This window comes from Amyelois transitella, chromosome 21, assembly GCF_032362555.1.
Source record: "Amyelois transitella isolate CPQ chromosome 21, ilAmyTran1.1, whole genome shotgun sequence".
Taxonomy (NCBI): Eukaryota; Metazoa; Arthropoda; class Insecta; order Lepidoptera; family Pyralidae; genus Amyelois; species Amyelois transitella.
The window spans coordinates 1,093,487-1,101,966 of record NC_083524.1 but is presented as its reverse complement, the minus strand read 5'-3'; positions in this window follow the sequence as shown (position 1 = coordinate 1,101,966).

The window sequence follows — 8,480 nt, the reverse complement described above, 5'->3', positions numbered from 1 at the left end:
CAAATATGAAGAAAGCAAAGTTATGCTTTTAAAAATATCTAAGCGATATTTACGGGTGAGCACAAGCTTTCAGAATTCTTTATATTTATCGGGCACTAGCTTAAAGATTTGCACATTCAGAACCGTAGATAAAAAATTCGTAAAGCACAAACGAATAAATACAATTTTCTCGTTGAGAACCCATTTCAGGTCCTGCAGACATTGTTTATTTGTTTGTAATATCTTAGTGCACAGAAATTCACACAGCTACAAGAAATAATACAAAATAATATGTACAAAACAGTACAGTACCTTGATCTTGATCTTGAGAGTGATCTTACCTGTTACGCCACTCACAATTTAGTTCTCATCTCCGCGTTTCTTTCATCTAAAATTCAGAATTCTGCCTTAATCCGCTACAGAGGCAGGGGAATGATAATTATCTGTGATATACGGAGGAAGAATTTTACGTGAGTGTTTAACACGTTGAATTGTGTTTAAGCTTAATCTTGCGATGGATCTTAACGTACTCCTCATCTGTTTTGATCAAAGGAGAGGGTGCTATGTAGGTAGGTATGAAGTACGCCATATTAATTTATTAAAGTAAGACTTTTTACTAGTCACATTATTTATTTTTTTATATTTTCAATGTAAGAATTTAAGGAGACTAAGGGATAGGCTTATAAACTTGGTATTATTCATTTAGGCGATGGGCTAGGAACCTGTCACTATTTGACTCTCAAATCTATCACTAAGCCAAATTGCTGAATGTGGCCTTTCAGTTTTTAATGACTGTTGGCTCTGTCGGGCCCGCAAGGGATACAGACGTGATGTACCTATGTATATAATAAAGTTGTCACATTTAAACATTAACCTAGTATTCGAATCACCGAATGTGGATGAAGCGAAAGTATACAGGGTTCATTGCAAGTGGAAAGATGGGTAGTCTCTGCCTACCCCTTCGGGAAAGAGGTATGATTTTATTCATATAGTCACGTCTATATCCCTTGCGTTGTAGACAGAACCAAAAGTCATGAAGAGACTGGTAGACCACGTTCAGCTGTTTGGCTTTATGATAGAATTGAGATTCAAATAGTGACAGGTTGCTAGCCCATCGCCTAAAACGAAAATCCCAAGTTTACAAGCTCAACCCTAAGTCGCCTCTTACGAAATCCACGGGAAATGAAATGGAGTGGTCCTATTCTTTTTTATGTTGGTGCCAGGAACCACACTGCACTGTGATTTTATGTGTGTATAATTAAACATTAGGAACAGTTACTGAAAACAAGACTAGAAAGAAACGACTCTCATTTTAATTAATTAAATTTGATTAGTCAGGGTCAGGTCAAAAGTACCCGAAACCGCCGAGCTTGTATGAAGAGAGTTATGAATGTGGACGAAGCGAAAGAAGTATGCAGAGATCGTGGCAAGTGGAAAGAGGTAGTCTCTGCCTACCCCTCCGGGAAAGAGGCGTGATTTTATGTATGTATGTATGTAGTCAGTGATAAGAACTTTGAGTTGGAAAACGATAACTTTTATATAAAAGACGCTTTCCTGAAAACCGTATCAAAATCGGTTCAGCGAACATACATACAGGTCAAAATGAAAAACAACCTTTTTTTTTAAAGCAATTAAAAATCGTTCCATTTTCAAACTGCACTTTCACAGCAGTGACGCATGCGTGCAAACTAGTAGTAACAAAAGTACGTATGATTGAAACTGCAGTATCACACGAGTATCGCTAATGTCTCCGGGGCACGAAATCCAGGGTATTAGTTGCGTTTTGAGCGATGCGGATCTATGACGCGAAACAGAAAATATTTATTATAAATGCAATTCAGTTTTGTGAGGGTGCCGTGTGGTTCCCGGCACCAATACAAAAAATAATAGGACCACTCCATCTCTTTCCCATGTACCTATGTCGTAAAAGGCGACTAAGGGATAGAATTACAAACTTGGGATTCTTTTTCAGGCGATGGATTAGCAACCGCCAATTTATATATTTTTGTGCCGTGTGTTTCCCGGCACAAATAGAAAAAGAATAGGGCCACTCCATGGATATCGTAAAATTCGACTAAGGCTTATAAAATTGGGATTCTTCTTTTAGGCGATTGGCTAACAACCTATCACTATTTGAATCTCAATTCTATCTTAAAGCTAAATAGCTGAACGTGGCCTATCAGTCTTTATAAGACTGTTGGGTCTGTCTACCCCGCACGGGATATAGACGTGATGTATGTAGATACAGCCAAAAGGGCTCTGAAAGGCCACGTTCAGCTGTCTAATTATTATCATGTGTGTAATAGTTTATATATTTTCAGAGCTAATCCTGAGCTATATACATTGAAATGATAATTCACCATCCGATATATTGTTTTTCCCAAAAAAGAAAAAAAAAACCATCGCTGCTTCTATATAACAAATGGTTTCAACACGAATTCACAACATCCTCAGATTAACTGAATGTATAATTTATTATTACGTTCCGTTTATGCCAAGTCATAATTAATCTGCGTGTTAACGGAATTTACTCAATCATTCCTGTTTTCTGTTAGACAATGTTATTTATATTTGATAGCTTATGCTGGAATTATGGATTGTGTCGTGTGGTTCTCGGAACTTTAGAATAGAACCACTCCATTGATCTCACTCTTTCCCATCGATGTCGGTATAAGCGACTAAAGGATAGACTAATAAACTTGGAATTCCTGTTAGGCGATGGGCTAGCAACCTGTCCCTATTTGAATCTCAATTCTATCATTAAGCAAAACAGCTTTTCAAGACTGTTGGCTCTGTCTACCCCGCAAGGGATATAGACGTGATGATATGTATGTGTAAAAAGTTAGGACAAGAGTACCCGCAACGAAGTTGTATGAAGAGAGTTATGAATGTGGATGAAGAGAAAGAAGTATGCAGAGATCGTGGCAAGTGGAAAGATGTAGTCCCTGGCTACCCCTCCGGGAAAGAGGCGTGATTTATGTATGTATGTATGAAACTTATAAATTGACGTCCCATGAAAATGCTGCAGTGTAGTTTGTTCCGCCGCTTCTTCTACACATGCGCTTTGGAAGCGGCAGTAGTTATAATTAGATTTAAGTTAGGTGACGTCAGTAAGTGACACCTTGTATATAAAAATAAAATCTATTCTATTCTATTCTAATTGCTTCCCGAATTGTTGGTATGCGTGTTTTATAAAGCCTTTTCTTGAATGGCGTCAAAAATGGCGGCACGGCACGGCGTCGGATTTTTTTATTTTTAACAATTTTATGTTTTTTACTAAATTTGAGATTATATTTATATGTTCCCGGGTTTCGGCACCAATTTTATGTTCGGGAAAGAACATAAAAACGTTTGAAATCTTTAAAATGTTTTATTTATTAATTTAACAAGATAAATCCACGCACACCAAAGCGGAATAGAAACGGAAAAGGAAACAGCAAAATAAAAATGTTGCCATCAACAATTATTATGTTTTTTTTTAATTGAACAACACTATTTATCCCAAAGTTCCCACTGAAGCAAACCCAGATGTGAACTAGTCTAAAATTACATCGCTTCCTTTAATGCTTCCTTATCGTTTGCAGCAGAAAATAGATTTATTTACAAAGGCGCCACATAAAAGTGCTCGGGAGTAAATGATTGCTTTAATGTGGCGATGTCTGGCGTTGCGGATAAAATTGTATTTATGGAACAACTGATGACCATAGACTATGAAGTGAGATGCGCAATCAAAGAACACAGGAATTTTGTTCTTTTTAAAATGTTTGCCAAAGACCATAGGAAAAAAGTATTTTTTTTTTTTACATTTTTGCGCTCTCAACAGCGGGGTTTTCGGATAATTAGAAGATATTCTCAAGTGTATAACCGCTTATTTTTTTTTTTAATAATATGAGCACTAACTTACATGGATATTTGTACAAGGCTTAGGCGAAATGTATTAAAACATTTAGATTAAGCTTTTGAGCACGTCGATAGTCGAAAGGTTTTGTTATCAGTCCGAAGTCAGAAGGCCTACTGGTCACCCCGCTGGCTGCTTCGTAGAGAGAGGCAGAACTGAAGACGCCGTGGTACAGGCTGCCACTTCATTCATGTACATTCATTCATGTTTTTTAATGTAGACAATGTGCATTCGTCCACGATTTAGATTTAAGAGATCTATATTTGTAAATTGACGTCCGATGAAAATGCTGCAGTGTAGTTTGTTCCGCCGCTTCTTCTACACGTGCGCTTTGGAAGCGGTAGTAGTTATAATTAGATTTAAGTTATGTGACGTCAATAAGTTATACCTTGTATACAATTTTGAAAATAAATCTATTCTATTCTATTGTATTCCACTAAGGGAATCTGAGTGAGGGTAGCCCACGCTCCTGGCACCAAAGCAGTAGGCGATGGCACCGTGTGGTTTTAGTGGCTTGCAAAAACTGCCTGGCTTCCCGTAAAAGGCCGGGTAGTCGAAGGTCATTCCACACGGTAAAGAAAAGCTTTAAGTAGTCTGGTATCATGACAAGCAAGCTTGGAAACAGTATATCACTTACTGTTAGTTTTTAAAAGTCGTTTCAGTAAATGGAGGAGAAATGGTAATGTTACTTCACCCACAGATAAATACAAGCCTAGATTTCTTTTTTAATACCAAAAGACAACGCCTTAAGTTAGCTGGTTACTCTAAAAATTAATTAAACATTTTAATATTACATATCTCATGATACGAATGGATTTGAATCAGCTTTCCGTAATCGAAATTCTATATTTTACCTGCAAATCCATATAGTTAGATTGGTTATAGACAAGATGACAGTCTTGTTTCAGTAGAACTAACACTTGCTGAAGCCCACTAAAAGCAAGCGCCGTGAAATCTCAAAGCGAAGCGACTAAATGCTAGTAGATTCGAATGAGCTGAGTGTAGGGCTGCCACTAAGCATAAAAATTATTTATTTTATAATAATAAGTGCCGTGTGGTTCCCGGCACTAAAGAATAGACCAGTCCATCGTATCGAATGTCGTAAAAGTCGAGTAAAGGATAGAGGCTAAGAGACAATTTTTTTTTCGTTACCAGACCATCACGAAACTTTACACTAAATTAATATGCTTTTATTTATCTATTTATTTAGTACACCAAACAGATTAGAAATAATAAAAATCGCCAGCCTTTTACAAAATGAAATTTCTTTTTGCAAAATAAAATATAGATACAAAATTAATTCATTAATTACACAATTTCAATATCAATTCCATTATTATATCTACCATATAGCTGAACGTGGCCCTATCAGTCTTTGTGAGACTGTTGGTTCTGTGTACCCCGGAAATGATAAAAACGTGATTATAAAGAACTATATTTATATGTACAAAATTAATTGAATTGTTTCTTTTATAACTATGTACTCACTATTTTCTTGTTACTGTGTAAATTTCTATGCAATAAAGATATTTCAAACAAACAAACAAATCAAACGAGTGACAACCCTAGCCAACTTGTTCTCAAGACACGATTGTTTAGCACCAAAGTGTTAACTGCTGGATTGTATTCAAAGCTGCTCAGTGCTTGCACTACTGTTCGTGATCACAAACTAACACACAGATAATGTGGACTTGGCGATTTTTAATCAGAATCAGCTCAAATAAATTTATTAGTGAACATATGTAGGTATATTGATGACACGTTACAACATCGATCTCATTATGATCTTTGTTTACTTAGGTACAATTATATGGTGATTAATCTATACTAATACTATAAAGCTAAAGAGTTTGTTTGTTTGTTTGTATGTTTGAACGCGTTAATCTCAGGAACTACTGGTTCGAATTGAAAAATTATTTTTGTGTTGAACAGACCATTAATCGAGTAAGTCTTTAGGCTATATAACATCACCCTTCAACTATTAGGAGCGAAGAAATAATGGAAAATGTGAAAAAACACGGGGGAAATTATTCATCCTTTAAAACAGAGCCAACAGTCTTGAAAATACTGAAAGGCCACATTCAGCTGTTTGGCTTACTGATAGAATCGAGATTCATATAAAGTGACAGGTTGCTAGCCCGTCGCCTAAAAGAAATATCTCAAGTTTATAAGCCTATTCCTTAATCGCCTTTTACGACATCCATGGGAAAGAGACGGAGTGGTTCTATTCATTTTTCTATTGGTGCCGGAAACCAAACGGCATCATAAAGATTCCTCTACAAATTGCTATTCTGTAAATTAATATCTAGTCTTTGACGTGTAATTCGAGGCATCAGTTTATTGCATTGCACTACGTTGTGGCTGTTACAAAGAAAACACTTTGATCATCTTCAGTTAAGTCTAATGTGCTATAATTAAAACCGAACCGTGTGGTTCCCGGCACCAATACAAGAAAGAATAGGACTAAGGGATAAGCTTACAAACTTGGGATTCTTTTTTAAGCGATGGGCTAGCAACCTGTCGCTATTTGAATCTCAATTCTGCCATTAAGGCAAATAGCTGAACGTGGCATATCAGTCTTTTCAAGACTGTTGGCTCTGTCTACCCCTCAAGGGATCTCATGTACATATGTATGCTGTAATTAAAAGTGGGCGTAGGTATAGTTGTTTCTTTGATGCAGCTTTGCGCAACCAACTTGGATCATCGTGACAAATGGATGTCTCAATGGCATTAGAAAAATACGATGATGATATTATGATTTTATATTTTACTAGCTGTTGCCCGCGACTTAGTCCACGTAAATTTTAAATTTTTCCGCGTAAACTTATTTGCAGGCAAACTCATGCCTTGAGTTAATTTTTTTTTAGTGAACCGATTTTGATGAAACAAACTTAAAATGTTTTTCTGAGTTAAAACAAAGCAACTGGTGAAAGTTTTAAGTAAATCGGTTTAGTACTTTCGGAGATAATCGTGATCATACATGCAGACAAACAGAAAAGAAATAAAAAAAAAATTTTTTCTTTCTATTATTCATTCTAAGTGTTGCTCTATCCATTTCACTAAATGTACAGACAAAATATTTTTACTGTTTTATCATATGTAGGTAGGTTTAGATATGTGGGCCTACTGGAAGAAATTTCACTACAAATAAGTAAATGCCGTGTGGTTACCGGCGCCAAGGCATAAAATAATAGGACCACTCATTCGCTTTATCATGGATGTTGTAAAAGGCGACTAAGGGATAGGTTTACAAACTTGGGATTCTTCGTCCCAATAGCTAATTTTCACACGACCAGCTCAATAAGTTTTCATTAAATAAGTATTTAGACAATCTATTAATATTGGTGACGTTCTCACAAGACCGCTCACAATCTCTTTGATACATAAATATACACTTAACACCCCTCATTTTACACCGGGGATTAATAATCAACCCATTTAAGCCCTACGCTCCGCGGACGTGGAGAAAATGGTATATTTTTCACTCAATTATTCCAGTCAGGATGTAACAGCAAGACCATTAATTTTGGCGGGAAAAAAAATTGTCAAATGCAAGAATTGTGACGAAATGGTGAAGTGTGCGGAGAAATATGAGCCTACAGTTTCCAGCAGGGTTTTACCCAATATATTCCTAAAAGTTATCAACGGAAAATGTTTATAAACTTGGTATTCTTCTTAAAGGTGATGGGCTAGACACGTCCTTTCCTAAATCTCATTTCCATTATTAGGTCCTAGGTATTTGGCCTGTTGTGATTATTGGCTCTGCCTACCTCTTTGAGCAAGTTATGTTTCTACGTTGCACACTTAGTTACTTATTCTTTAACAGTCATATATCATATATATACATTCATAATAGATAAGCCAGCGTTTTCTCACATCGTCAAAACATTTTGTACTATTAAGTACACATGCACTGAACGTTCCTTTTTCAAATCGGGTATTTTTTTTTACTATTAAATACAAGTGTACCGAACGTAGAGGTGGTAAATCGCTTGAAATGTACGTCCGAAAACCAGGTGTTCATTTTAATTTGCAGCATTTTGTCGTGACAAACGACGCTCTGGCTGCTAGCCAGAAATTCACTATTGTAAAATTAATTATTCACTGCATTATGGAGATATTAATTACTTTTAATTAAGAAGGTGTTTGGTTGGTTTTGTTGGAGTTCAAAGAGGAATATTCACCAACATAATTTTTAGCGGTTTAAAGAGCTTCTGTGCTAATCTGATAGCTAAGAAGAATAAAGTGATTGACTGGTTTTTTTCTTTTAATAAAGTTAATTAAGGGAGAAGCGTAAATTAGGGGTTCTTTTTTATAGCGTTGGGTTTTCATGTCCTATCATGGAATCTCAGTGAGAACAAGCTATTTAGCTAAAGTTGGCATGTTTAGCGGAATAGTTGTTTCTTTTGGCTCTGTCTACCTGGGGGATAGCAGGAGGAGTCACGGGACACAAAATTGAGAGGATAAAATCTCTGATTATATGTAGAATAAGCCTCCTAAATATAGTTCTACCAAAAGCAGCTCTATGTCTTATTCTACAAGTCAAGTGGATGTAAGTACTTACCCAAAAATCGATATTGGGAAGTATGGGTTATTTGCCGGT